The sequence below is a fragment of the Pleurodeles waltl genome, chromosome 6, assembly GCF_031143425.1.
Source record: "Pleurodeles waltl isolate 20211129_DDA chromosome 6, aPleWal1.hap1.20221129, whole genome shotgun sequence".
Taxonomy (NCBI): Eukaryota; Metazoa; Chordata; class Amphibia; order Caudata; family Salamandridae; genus Pleurodeles; species Pleurodeles waltl.
In genome coordinates, this window is record NC_090445.1 from 817,581,920 (window position 1) to 817,597,292 (window position 15,373).

The 15,373-nt window shown below is 43.6% G+C and overlaps 1 protein-coding gene across 1 annotated transcript in view; it reads right to left on the reverse strand.

The window, feature by feature from the left end:
• Positions 1 to 15,373, reverse strand: part of CFAP58 (cilia and flagella associated protein 58) — a 371,939-nt gene that overhangs the window by 285,202 nt on the left and 71,364 nt on the right. The window lies entirely within an intron of this gene.

The following is a 15,373-nucleotide window of genomic DNA, read 5'->3' on the forward strand; positions in this document are numbered from 1 at the left end:
GCCTGTAAAACCATGTGTCCTCACACTAAATATCTGTAACGTTTTCACCGGCTAGAGGCTGCCAATAGACATACTTGTGAAAATGCAGAATATACTGGAGTTATATGCACTACTGTGATTTATCTTCCCTGAAAAATAGCTATATATCGCAGTAATGGCTTAAATAAATGGTATTACCACCATCAGCCATTACCAGCACTTTTACTAGAGGACCCCCAATTTAATACGTATGAGAGGCAAGGGGAGTTAAGAGCAAAATTAATATAGAATAGTATTAAAATGTCTTATTATCGAACGTACAAATAAGGCTGGGCATCATACTATATGTTTTTTATGTCACAAAAGTTCGAGGACTATGGTGCCAACCAACGCAAATCAATTGTTTTGGCCCATTTTCAAATCGTATTTGTGAATAGGAAGTTTTGTTTTAGTTGTTTTATTAGTTGATTTATTGGTTTTACAAGCTGATGTTTTTTTATTTCCTTTTACAAATTTCTTGAGGTGAAATATTATGAGAGAAAGGGTTTAAAATATGCCCAATATATTGTGAAAATGTGATAAATAATGGGCAATGCCTGATGTGGAAAAAACAAAATGGCTCTTGACTTTATTAGAAAAACATATTTCTAGCCAGTCCATACTTCTTGCAACATTCAGTAGTAGGCAAAGGTAGAAGTCATATTTTTTAGTCCCAACAATTGATTACCATTTTCTTTTTAGGTCTAGTTACAGACAGCTTTCCCTGCTTGCCCAGGGCTTTTGTTAACACAATAATTAATACACCAACAATGTACAGAGAGGACCTTTGAGTCAGCTCCCTTCAGCCATTGACTTGCTTGGGTCAGCATACTTTAAACTAGAAAAGGGCGATACATTTTGCTCAATCAGCAGAGTTGGCAGAATTCTGTCAACGGCTGCAGACAGTTTTGTGGCACGTGGCTTACCAATGGTAAGTTGACAAGCATGAATTGGCATTCCCTAGTGTGATTATCAGGTGGTTGGAGAGCACCCAGCGATATTTTCTCAACATGAACGGTAATGGGCAGTCACAACCGTTTGCAGTGAGAAAGCGGATGCTCAAGTAGAAAATCTACTCAAGCGGAAGCAAAATCAACTTGACAGCAGCGCCCTCTGGCATGCCTCATGGTGCTATTCACACTGATTTTTCAGCACAGAATGAGCTCCGAGGGCTAATAATCAGCACAAGCAGCGCTAAGTGCTGATTTCTGCCCATTAACGTAACTCTGTCAAAGTTTACATGTAACTCCACAGAATTCAGCGAAGTGAAACTCTACAAGTTCCGTCCACCCCTACATTAAACATTGCTTGTTCTGCAGTGTTCACAATGGTTTGGGTCAATCGGGAATGTCACAGACATTTACATTTTTTCTTTTTGTATTCTGCATTAGAGATTGCGCACAAAGTAGTCTGGTATTGCTGAGCCCATGGCTGAAGGAAGGAATCCATGAAGAAGCAACCAGAGAGCCATTTCGCAACTCGCCAATTAGGTTTTCACTACAGTCCAGAGAACCATCATAATGAGAGAAGCAAACACTTCATTATGTCCTGCATTACATGTAGCACTCTTGTGTTTTCACAGAATGTGTAAGATGCCTACCATCCTCTGCAAAGAAAATGCTTGTTGCCAGTGTCCCCCAAGAGGAGAAAAGGGCCTGGACCATGGTATAGAGGGAGGCCCGCTGTTGTATCAGAGTGATGGATACTGTAATATTGAGCATCTTAGGAACAGTATGGCCGCTGGAACAAATTTGTTATCTACCAGCAACATGGAGCCTTCTTCCACCTTCTGCCATATGTGGGGACCTGTGTCTATGGTAAAAGAGCACTTGCCAGGTACCTGCCTGCATTTTGTGGCATCCATCACTTCCTGCTTCACTGTTCAATGGGTCAGCCTCTAATGCTGTAGACAAAGCAGTCATTATTCACAAGCCAGTAAACTCAGCAGTGCAGGTCCTGTTTTTAAGGCACAACACACCCTCTGCCGTTCCTCCAGAAACACAGACATACTGAGAATGCACCTGAGCCAAACACACAAAATGGCCACAATCCCTTAACTGGATTCATTACAGAGTCTGCAGAGACAACCATTTTAATACCTGTGAAATACTTTGCAAGCACATCACACGCTGATCCAAGCTTACAAGGCCCTGCACAATGAAGGACCAGCATACATCAACAAACACATGACCTTCCACAAACAGACCAGACACCTCGATCAGCTTCCCTCTCCCTTGCAGACACCCCATGGATCCGTTGAGCCAACGGCGGAGGACGCTCCTTCTCACACCTGGCAGCAAAGTTTTGGAACAACCTCCCCCTGCACCTCAGGACTGCTTTGTCACTCCAGCTATTCAGAAGAGAACTAAAGACCTGGATGTTCAAATGATCATTCCTTCATGCAGCAGCATTCAGCTCCAGCGCCTCGAGACCCTCACAGGTGATTTGCTCCGCTCTGTAAATATTTGATTGATTGATTGATCAGAGGCCATAGCAAGCACTATCTATGTCTGTTTTTGGCCAGGTATCAATGCTCTGACTGAGCTCAGCGGTTGTAGCTGCAGAGAAAGAGCCACCTTGACACTCTGCAAACGTACTTCTGACAAAGCCCAGAAAGAAATGTCCTCATCAACACTCTACACCACCACTACCACTGCTTCCAAAAAAATAAAAATAAAAGGTTCAGCCACCCCTGACATTTCTGACACTGACACTTTGGCAGTGAACGGCAGGGAGTGGGCACAGGGTTCCGCATGACGCCAGCCCCTGCACCCACCACTCCATGGGCAACCAACCCCCACAGACACTAACCCACATATTTTTTTGGAACTCCTTTTTCCACTTGATTGTGGTGACCGAACCAAACTTATTTTTCAATTTTTGGGCTTGGCTCCCTCTGGGACTTACCCACTAGGGCTAGCTGGTCAGGGTAGCCCTACTCTGAGCCCTTAAGTCATTTTTCAAAAAACATTTTAGGACAGGTGTTAGACTTTCTCAGCCTTACGGTGGTCTTCCCCCAAACCCTTTGCCTCACCACCTTAATTTTTGAAGCACATCTTTTTGTTAGCCTTAGGACTTTGTACACTTCATCACTGTTAACAAGTGCTAAAGTGCTTTTGCTCACTCCCATAACACATGGTTGCATTGGATTGTACCCAACTGGAAAATGTAATTTACTTATAAGTCCCTTGTAGAGTGGTACCCCATGTACACAGGGCCAGTAAATTAAATGCTGCCAGTAGGCCTGCAGCACTTATTTTTGCTACCCACTTAAGTAGCACCTTAAAACGTGTCCCAAGTCTGCCGCTGCAGCCTGAAATCATCTTTAAACTGCTGTGTTGACTTGCCATTAAAACCCTTTTCCCAGGCCTTACACCTATTTTACATATAGGCCACCTTATGTAGCCCAAAGTGCACGGTGCTGTGTAGTTAAAAGGTTGGACATGTACTTCTAAGTTTTACATACCCTGGTGATGAAAAATTCCCAGGTTAGTTTTTTAACTATTGTGAGTCCTACCCCCTCCAATAGGATAACATTGGAGATGCCTTATTATATTTAATAAGCTGTAATTTCTAAATGGGAGCAAGTAGCTATCTCATGTTTGGTGTCTTTGGAATTGTGGTGAAAACCCCTTTTTAATAGTAAAGTCAGATTTTTTAATCACAATTTCAAAAATGCCACTTTTAGAAAGTTGGCATGTTTCTGCCCATAGCCCCATCACACACAGGGACTAACAACTTCACATTTTCACTGCAGCCAGCATGGAGGCAGGACATGGGATGCACAAAATCCCATGCACTTCAAAATCACTACCTAGAAACCTCTCCCACCTTTCAGAACCAGGGCACCAGGATATGAAAAAGGGACCTCGGACACCAGCTCTTCAGTAAATTTCTAGACCTGTGCTGCTGAAAGGACTGCCACTCTGCTGGACTGCTGCTCGGAAGGACAGATGCCCTGCTGCCCTCTTGCCCTGCTGCTATTCTGCCTGAGAACAAGGACTGGATCTTAATCTGTCCTAGGACTGCTTGAGTGACTCAAAAGGGCGAGTTTTTGTCCTACTGTTCAGAACCACAAGGACACAAAAAGCTTGAACCCGCACATAGACCCAGCCTGGGTGAGGCCTGACCCTCCAAGTGGTGCCATTCCACTCCTAGACGCTTTGATCTGGTGCTAAAGGTGCACAGATAGCAAAAAATCTAAAAGTGAAAATGTTTTGGCTAAAATGTGCTCAAAGAACCAGAAGGAAACCAGGACCAATCTGCTCGCCTGTCCACTCGAGGTGCATCACCGGTCGGACAGACTTTGTGGCTTATCCTGCAACCTTATTCTCCAAAGCAGCAAATCCTTCAGAGCGGTCCTTCACCAAAGGGGTATCCGCCTTCATGAAACTGTCTTTTGCTACAGCCCTTGACTTTGTCCCACTGGAGATTTTCTCTCTGCCTAGATCTAAATCAGGCCCTAAGTCTGAATGTAGAAATCTTCACTGCGGCTTCAAACTAAGGCTATCCAATGACAATGTGCTCTCTTTGGACACCTCCTGCAACTTTGAGCAGCTGAACTTTACCTTCTCAGTAATTTTTTCTCAGAAGTTCTTCTAAGTCCGAAGGTAATGGCTGACTGGGCCCAACCCACTTCTTGTGTACAAACCGTGCTCCATTGCGGTTGGCCATATTTTTCAACTTTGCCTCGGTCTTGCATGACTAGATATCCATAGTTAGCACTCTGAACTTTTAGGCAACAGTTTTTACTAAAAACTTTAAAAATTCATAACTTCGGTTCTACTGATTGGATTTTTGTCACTTGATGTCAAATAATTTATTTAAATGTATCTATTTTTTCTAAGCTTGTTTGGGATTTTTCTTGTGCTTTGCTTTTACTTTATTTCTGTTTGGGTGCAACATAAATGCTTTACACATTGCCTCTAAGTTAGGCCTGATTGCTTTCTATGCCAAGCTACCCAGGGTTTAGCACAGGGTAATTTAGCGACTTTTTATGGTTCACCCTTCAAAAGATTGTGGCTGTTGTTTGGCCAAGGCTCACACCTCTGTCAACCAACAACCCAATTTCCAACAACAGGGAACCAAATGCCCGAGTCCTTTAATGACTTCCCCAACAATATAGTCTCATGTTGCTGCGAGCCAATCAGAGTGCTCGCTCTGAAAAAGCCCCTTCAGTCAATCAGAAGGCTTTAATATCTATCTATAAATTCTGAACTTTAACTTCTCCAAAAATGCTGAACAGATTTACACCAAATCACGTAAGTACACTTCTTTTTGGTAAAGCTGTAGCTTTCTGCAAAATTTGGTGTAATTCAGGTTCAGCCATTTTGGCTGTAGCACCATTTAAATTTCCCTAATTTTAACGAGCTGATAGGGCTGATTTTTTTTTTCTAAACGTTTTGTGAAGATTTGTCATATGGCAACAAAGTTATTAGTAAAACAAAAAATCTATGCTCTATTGTAACAAGGTCCTATCTTTAATATAAGTATATATATAAATATATACATATATCGATATTTTCATATGACAGTAGGAGGTGCCACTGTGCAGATACAGTTTGATTAGAGTTTAAATTAGAAGAGCATTTTTTTGCTTCACTAATAACTTTGTAGGCGTTTAACACGTCTTCACAAAACTTTTATTTTTTAAAGTTCATCCACCTCAGCTTATTCCTTGAAACTTTCGGGGTGATCAACCAAGCAGGGACTGAGAAAAGGGAGGGGGGTCAAAACACATTTTCCCTATGCAATTTTCCATCGGGGGGAGAGAGGGCGAGAGACGGAGAGAAGGGGTGAGTGTATGTGTGAGAGATAGAGAGAGAGAGAGAGAGAGAGAAAGAGACCATAATTTAAGGGAAAAAAGGGTCTCCTGTCATTTTCCTCTCCGTAATCTAGCTCGCAAGCCTAATTCTTGCTGTGTGCCTGCCACCTCGATTTCACTCTTTCTACATTATGCCACATATAAATGAAGAGAGAGTGGACTTCTGGTCAGCACCCTTCAGACACGGGCTCATTAGAGGGTCATACATGTTTTTGATCAGCCAGTTTATCTGTCTACATTTCGCAGTAGTGATAGGACATTGCTCTGACCATTGCAGTTGTAAACACTCTATGGAGGCGCAGCTGCTGACAGCTAGACAACCACCTGTGAAAGTAAGCCATAGTTGGCAATTTTTCAGGTTGCTTGTGTGTGACATTTTTGTATTTGTGTGTCTTTATGTGTGACATTTCAATGCCATATGTGTGACATTTTTGAATGACATCTTATTGCACACAGAAAACAGCAGTAATACCCATGTAATGGAATGTTTCTGAAAATATCCCTTTTTGAGCTGTTAAATTTTCTTGAAACAGCAGTATCACATCTGAGCAGTTTATGGAAAATCTTTAACCTAAATCCGCCATCTGTTTCTCACTCAGTATATCAATGATGGAGTGTGTAGCAGCCACAGCTCCTCCGTAGGAGCAGAGGAGGGCCGACCCCCTCCGCCCTCACTGCTGCAGAAAGTGGGAAAAATAAAATGATAAAGAAAGGATAATGAAATGATTTTATTGCCATTTTATTTTTTACTCTCTGTGAATGGAGTGTGAGGGTAGGGTGTGGCCACTGCGTCATTGCTGCAAATTGGCAGCAATGAGGAGTGGCCACTTCAGTTTGAAGTGGGTGTGTAGGTTTGACCGGCTATCTTACTACAGGCTTCCCAACGTGGGCAACTGAAACCTCTCCAACCCAGCTGTCTTAGCTGGGTTGGAGAACAGGCACAGATGCTTTTACTCATGCTCCATAACATAGTTACCAGCATGAGAGCAGCGTCTGGATGAGATAAAGTAGTTGGCTGAGGGACCTCACGGTCGGAGGAGTCTGGAGCCAGGGACTGGAGAACATCGAGGATGTACTGCAGGATAAGGTATGTTTTTTTAAAGGTTTATTTTAATATATGTTCGTAGCGCTCCACCATTTTTGTACATTACCGACCACCACTGTTGTGTAGAACTAAAAGCACCACCTGACAGCAGATGGTTCCCGACACGGTCACTTTACATGGGGCAACATAACATAAACACGGCTCACCACACCAGGATTTGATTCCTCAATCCTCCAGTAGCAAAAAATACACCCCGAGTTAAAGCGGCGTCCAAGTGGCCAAACATGCCTTGAAAAAAGGAAACCAGTGTGGTATATCCATCCAAAACTGACTTTATGTTTAGCCAGTAGTAAACAATGTTCTAAAACATCAATTTAAGACCAAGCTAAGAAACCGAGGTGGTGGGTAAGTCTGGAGTAGTTGTTTGGTTGGGCGGAAGGAGGGGGGAGAATGTAGCATGTGCAGAGATTTCATGGGAGTAAGCTGCTGTGCTTTTATCACCCACAATTATCTATAATGCAATTGCCAGCTTTTGTTGCACAGTGAAAATGAAATTATGCAGAAGCAATGCTGTGCGGCGCTGCTATCATCCAGGCGAGTTCCTGACTCAGCTGCCCAGCTTAGGTCTCACTGGGACTGTCGGCGAGCTGCAGCATGTGGTCTTCAATAGACACTGCATTATGTGTCTCAGTGATCACGCGCACACCATGCATTAAAGGTCCCAGGGAGTGACTTTACAGCCATCCAGGTCCTGCTGTTTCAATGCCTCCTCCCTTGATCTGCTGCGAAAGTAGTTCCATCTTGGACCTGCATCACTGATCTTAAGCATTACATGCTTTAGTGATACACCACAATACATGCACCAGTGGCACGCTTATATTACATGCATCCATAGCCTCTCGCATTACATATATCCGTGGCTCCTAATTGTGCACACATTAGTGATCTAGCAGTCTTGAGGATCAAGGACCAGTAGTGTTATACTCCGGCAAAATTAATTTAAAGGGACCAGCCACAAAATAAGTCTGAACAATGTGAACATCAAGTAAACCACCAAAGTCGAGTGGGGCCCACCGTTATCAGGGATTAAATGACCAGCAAATGATCATTACAAGAAAAATAGTTTTGAACACTTATTCGGTCTGACATGACGCCTACTTACTGTAACACAATGAATTACAGGCTATCACTTGGCCAGCTTTGGCACTGGAATTTGCTTACCTTCGGCAATAAACGGGTTATCCAATGAAAATGTGGCAAACGCAAACCTGTCTTCAGAGAATAGTTTAAAGCCCGGTGCAAAACTTTTCAGCCTTCATTAAAAAGTATTAGCAAGAATTTTATCTTACATTGTCCAATAATTGTGCCAGGTGTTGGAGTGCTTATTTCACTCAGGAGTATGAGGGGGTCACACTGTACACACACTAGCACGTAAATGCCCAGGAATAGCTATACGTTTTTTTGTAAATTAAATTTTAACTGCCTGCGTGATTAAGTTCACTTATGCCCTCATGCTCCTCCTTCACCTTCATGCATCACTGTTGTCTATCATAATGAAATTCCTCTTTTTTCCCCTCTCTCCTTCTACTCTTTCCTCCCTCCCTGATTTCTCTATAGTCCCTTTTTGGCTCTTGACATTCGGTTTCTATCTGCTATTTTGTTCTAGCTCGCGGTTCAATCAGCTTTCTTCTTTCTTTCCCTTCCACCCATTCTTTCTCTCTGCTTTCTTCTCTACATGTTCTCTCCTCACCTGTCTCTGCCTCGCTTCCCTTAATCCATCCTTACTGTGCCCCCTTCTAATCCCGGTTCTTTATCTCTTCTAGACAACCCAGTGCACCCTGCTCTCCCAAAAGCACGACTCAAAAAAAAAATATAATTAACCCACTTTCGTGGAGTACTATATTTTGGTTCTTGTGTCTAAAGACCTCACCCATTTGCGCCTTGAAGGCATGCGTTCACTTTGGAGGCCTGTTTATTACATCCAGGAATTTTTATCTCAAGCTCATTAAGGATTCAGGACACCAGGGGAGAAGATACATCCAGGGTTTATTTGTAGTCCATATGATGTGACACCACACAGGAAGGGGCACACACCCAAGGTTGTTTAGAGTGCCTGCCAGAGACATCCACAAACTGCTACTAACAGCTGGAATCATGTCTTGCCAGTGAAGGCGTGAGGAGAGGATTGGCAAGTGGTTAAAAGCCACTGTGGCTCCAGCTTTCAGTGCAAGTATTGGAATACCATCAACTAGCCCTGCTGTGACTGTGACCCCACAGCGCTCACACAGGACAGCATAGCTGGCCTCTGGAAGAGGAGGTCGGATACCATAGCGATAAAACAATGATATTGAGAGGAGAAGGTCATGTTTAGATCCAATCAGAATCAGTCTGTGCTTCATTTGAGCCAGTGGTTTTCGGCGATGGGCTCCAGCACTTATTTTTCTGCCTAAGGCATTTACTGTGAGCGAAATGCACTAATGGAAAAGATGGAGGAAGAGAAAAATGATGAAGCATCATAACGGGAAAAAGTAGAAAGCTGCAAGAGCTGAAGGGGCAGGGAGTGGCTGTAAATGGATTACAGAGGCCCCAGATGGTTTCAGGATTACGCTGCCTCAGTATTCGGTGTTCGCACATTTAATTGCAGCAGCCGTGTGTTTAAGAGGAGGGCTTTGGCCACTGGCACTTTTTATTTACAAATTAAGCACTGGAATCAGTGGCACATTAGAGGGCACAGCCATTGGCAGAAAGAGTACACAGAGTTCTGAATAGCTTCCATATTGTCTGCATCTGACAGCAAGAGGTGAGAACAAGAACACTGTGTAAGAGGATGATCGGAAGTCATTAGCAGGCCGTAAATGCCACCAGATACTTGTGTGATCATTCTGGGACCTTGTGGTAATGGTGGGAATTTCCCAGTATACATTGATTTTACCACCGATGAGGGACACTGGTCTTGTAACCAGCACTTATAGGGGGTCATTCTGACCCTGGCGGTCGGGCCAACGACCGCAGGAGCACCGCCAACAGGCTGGCGGTGCTCCCATGGCATTCTGACCGCGGCGGTACAGCCGCGGTCAGATACGGGAAACCGGCGGTGTACCGCCGGTTTCCCGCTGCTCAAGGGAATCCTCCATGGCGGCGCTGCAAGCAGCGCCGCCATGGGGATTCCGACCCCCTTACCGCCAGCCTTGTTCTGGCGGTTTTGACCGCCAGAACCTGGTTGGCGGTAACGGGTGTCGTGGGGCCCCCTAACAGGGCCCCACCAAGATTTTCAGTGTCTGCCACGCAGACACTGAAAATCGCGACGGGTGCAACTGCACCCGTCGCACCCCTTCCACTCCGCCGGCTCCATTCGGAGCCGGCATCCTCATGGAAGGGGGTTTCCCGCTGGGCTGGCGGGCGGCCTTCTGGCGGTTGCCCGCCAACCCAGCGGGAAACTCAGAATTACCGCGGCGGTCTTTTGACCGCGCAGCGGTATTCTGCCGGCGGGACTTTGGCGGGCGGCCTCCGCCGCCCGCCAAAGTCAGAATGACCCCCATAGTCTACTAACCATATCATAGGGGTGTTTCACTTCACCCAAGGTGATCAACGTTTCATCACCTTCTGCAGTTTGGGCAGTATCACAATGTTTTCAGGAAGGTTATAAGATACCTGCCACACTTGTTGAAGAGACTGTCCATCTGCATTGTGTCATGTCTCTATGCAACTTGCATCATTCTGTAGCTAGCATGGCCAAGCTTCCAGTGCTTACTTCCAAAACGGTGAGGGAGAAGATGTTATATTCATCAGTTTACGGCTAGATCTGTGCTTTAAGTGGGATGACAACGGCTGTGGCAGGAGAAGCCTTTAGTTGCGGTATGGCCTGTATAATTAACGCACGTGAAAAAGCATACTGCATTTGACATAGTCATAAATGTAGTCTCTCTGGACAAAACATAATAAAAATCAGCAGGATATTTTATTTAAGAGTTTATGTACCACCTTTATTTAGGGACAAAAACAATAAAACACTTAGGGTAAGTTTAAAAGTAAGTGACAATAGATTCGTTATTCAGTTGAAATGAAATAATGCTTCAGGCCCCGAAACACCAACTGTGAACATCAGTAGCTACCTGTCACTTAGTTCCTATGTCACAAAAATCACAAAATACACCTCTGGTGACATTGCGTTGCAGCCCTAGCATGTGACAGACAGAAAAGTATTTTTTTTTCTTATTTCAACCAGTGCATGATAGAAATAGAGAACCCTAAGGGGTCCCGATTCAATGTCAATTTTTGTAGTTTGACAGGGCCAGGCCCACTACGAGCACTGATGTAAACTGTTAGACTTGGCATCCTTGATGTGGTCTCCTCTAACTTTTTGCCTCTGTTTCCCAGGTTGTTGATGTGTCATGGACTCTGTTTTTGCTACTCTGGCCACTTTACCACTGCTAAACAGTGCTAAAGTGCAAGTGCTGCTATTTAAAATGTATGTGTAATGGACTTTCCATGATTGGCATGCTTGATTTACTAGTAAGTCCCTAGTACAGTACACTAGAGGTGCCCACGACCTGTAACTCAAATGCTATTAGTGGGCCTGCAGCACTGGTTGTGCCACCCACATGAGTAGCCCTGTAAACATGGCTCAGACCTGCTACTGCAGTGTCTGTGTGTGCAGTTTTAAACTGCCAATTCGACTCGGCAAGTGTGGCCATTAGCCATGCATAAACCTTCCCTTTTCATACATGTAAGGCATCCTTAAGGTCGGCCCTAGGTAGCCCCATAGGCAGGGTGCAGTGTATATTTTAGGTAAGCCAAATACTAATGTGTTTTATATGTCCTAACAGTGAAACACTGCCAAATTCGGTTTTCAAAGTGCAAGGCCTATCGCTCTCATAGGTTAACATGAAGGCTGCCTTTAAATATTATTAAAGAGCAGATTCCCTTTGGGAGCAGATAGAAAAGTAGCGTTTAGGGTCTCTTAACTCACAATTTAAAAATGCTACTTTTGTTAAAGGTTGTTTTTAGACTGTGTGTTTGAAAATGCCACTTTAGAAAGTAGGCATTTTCTTGCGTATGCCATTCTGTGACTCAACCTGTTTGTGGATTCCCTGTCTGGGTCAGTTTGACAGTTGGGCTGTTTGCACCTCTTCTCTCGACAATGGCATAAAGGGAGCTGGGTGTAGCCTGCATATCTTGATGAACCATCTGTGCTGGGAGGGTGGGGAGGAGTGGTCACTCACACCTGAAAGGGCTGTGCCTGCCCTCACACAATGCAGTCTCCAACTCCCCTGGTGTGTGTCTGGGGCCTGGCCTGGGTAAGGCAGACTTTCCTTTGAAGTTTGCCTACTTTAAAGGCAGAAAGGGGTATAAGTAGTGGACACAAAACCCCTGAAAATCATATTATTTCTTGAATCAATAGGAACCTCTGCCAAGGAGAAGAGCTGAAGAGAAGTGCTGCCTCTGCCTGTTACTGTGCTTTGTATGGCTATCCTGCAGTTGCTGCTTCTGCATGTGAAAGGGGATAAAGACTGGACTTTGTTGTGCATTCCTGCTTGAGAAGAATCTCCAAGGGCTTGAACTGAGCTTGCCTCCTTTTGTTGAAGTCTCAGAACTATCAAAGACTTTCCCTGCCAGCACCTGGACTCTCTGCTGTGGTGCCCTATCCAGTCCCTGGGCCCTTGAAAGGTGAAGTTGGCAGACAAGAACTGAAAATCCACGCACAGAATGCCGTGCGGGGAAATTTTCAATGCACCTTCCGCACCGCGGCTGATAAACGACGCACCGCCGTCTTCGTGGCTGAAATAGACACTCCACATGCATCGCAGGTGGGAGATCGACGCATCGTGGCTGGAGAACGGTGCGCAACACCCGCTTACAGAGGCTGATAACGATGCAAACCCCACACAGCGCGGTTTGGTTTTCTGATACCGTGCAACCAGATTTTCCACGGATCGTCCCTGGGTGTTCAAATCAACCCGACTCTGCGCGGATCCAAGGTGCCCGATCTGGAAATCGTCGCATCGCTCTCATGAGAGGGAGAAAAATGTTGAATCACCGACCCAAACGGAGAAGGAAACTATGAACAGCCTCACTTGCAAGTAAGGAATCGATGCATCGTTACCCTTTTCCGACGCACGCTCGCCCATCCGGCTTTGTTTTTGAGGCTAACCAGACACCTTGTGTAAAAACAGCATTCTCACTGTTTTCTAAGAATTAAGACTCTTTTTCTTTTAAAAATTCATATCTTGACTTGTGTATGTTGGATTTTTGTTGTTTTGGTCTTGTTTGATTTACATATATATTACCTATTTTTCTAAACTGGTGTGGTGTCCATATGTAGTGTTTTCACTGTATTACCGAGTGTGTTGGTACAAATACTTTACACAATGCTTCTGATATTAAGCCTGCCTGCTCGTGCCAAGCTCCCAAGGTGGTGAACGGGGTTAACTAATGGTGATTCTGCTTTACCCTGACTAGAGTGAGGGTCCTTGCTTGGACAGGGGGTAACCTGACTGCCAACCAAATACCCCATTTCTAACATAAACTATCTAAAGATAAGGGACACGTAAAGAGCAGGGTAGGAAGTGCCATAGGTAGCAACATTCTTGGCATAAATACGTGGTCTAAAAAACAAGAAAACATACAACAAATCTCCATCAACGACTATTTAATCATTTTTAGCAGTGAGTGGCTAATCTCACTTTATGTACAAGCAAGCTGTTTCTCTAAGTGATTGTTTGCCTGCATTGTGGTTATGAAAGTGGAATGTGGACCATTGCATAAACAATGAAAATAGCTACAACATACATCATACTATTTCCGGTTAGCCATAGTTGTACATGCTGTTACTTTGTGTTATCTGTTGTATTTGTTTTGTGTTATTTGTGATACGCTATGTTAAACAGTTCCTACAAAACATTGCAAGCTTCCATTTTCATCATATGCAGCAGACTGAAACTACTGAAACAACAAAAAAAACAAATTGTATATATTTTCCTGGAACATAGAAATATTTTCTGCATGTGTAATAATTTTGTACATAACGGGCTGGGATCTATGGATCTGATTCTTAAAGGTATTTCTGCAATTATAAATTAGCTGCTCAAATAATAAACATTACAGAGGACCAAATGTAAACCAAGTGATAGTATATGACTGCTTGCAGGTTGTTGGAAAACCTCCTAAAAGTAGTCTTGCACATACACAAATAAGTGTGCTTCAAGAATTTGAAATAAAATGGGAAAAGTCTGGGAATATTCATATAAAATGACTACAAATAGAAACGTTTATGCCCTCTTTGCACTTTTATTATCAGAAAGTTGAACGTTTTGGGATAGTTCACAAAGACATGTAAGAGTACATAAAAGACTACTATAGTAGAACTACTTCCCATTAATTCCCTCAGAGTATGAGGGATCGGGTTGAAGCTGATGGTCCTGCTTGATGGGGGCTTTGGCTGCTAATGGTTCCCTGACCTTCCTGTAGGGTCTTGTGGTCACTGCAGATTCTCTATTCTTGAACCCTGGTTAGGGAATGGACTTCATCTCCATCTAAGGTGGAACCATCTTCTAGCGGCTAGGGGATGCTGCCACAACAAATAGAACAAGTGTTCTATTACGGGTAGCTATGAAGCTATTGGCAGCTCTCCAGCAGTCTGTGAGCACAACCTATTAAAACATAAGCTGACATTTAGGGAAAAAAATGATAATGCTTATAGATAAATGCTAATTTGTGCTGCATTGGGGAGTCTTGTGATTGCTCCTAGGTGCCAGGCAGTATTGTGAATATGAGTGCTATGGTATGCCGAGGCATTCAAAATAAATAATTATAACGGTTTTTCACACTTTTGCTGGTGACCTTACCTGGTACACTCAGGTGGTCACACCTTGTAATAGTGCGTGCAATGGACACTATTAAGTAATTAAACATAACAGACAATAATGAGAAAGAGGTCACCTGTGAAAAAAATGACCATTAACTTTGCTGTAAAAGAGAGGTTAAATTGAGATTCACTTCTGTGTGGTAAAGTGCCACCTATATATGGGGCCTTGATAAAATATTAGGATTTAGAAAAAGAAGCATCTATAACACATATTCATCAGTTGGCCTACAGAGAGCCAAAGACAAGCACACCAGTAGATGTGTCAATGATAATTTCAATTTTCTATTGAAAGCTGATTTGGGTGATCAATTTATATCTGCTATGAGTCTGTCAAGTTGGAATCAGAAGAGACTAGGAACTACACCCTATAGGTATTTTGGTGACAATGCACTCATACACAAGCAAATAGAAAGTCATGTAATTGGTCAAATCATTCAATGATGTATTCTTTCATGGTCAGAATCTACAACTCTTGCACAATTTATCACAAGTAAAACAGCAGGAGCCTCAGGCATGACTGCATGGCAACTGAAAACATGTTGGGAGTGTCCCAACATGTTTCTTGGAACATAATAGTCATCTTCAAGATAGGACGAAGTATAAAAAAGTATAAAAGTATAAA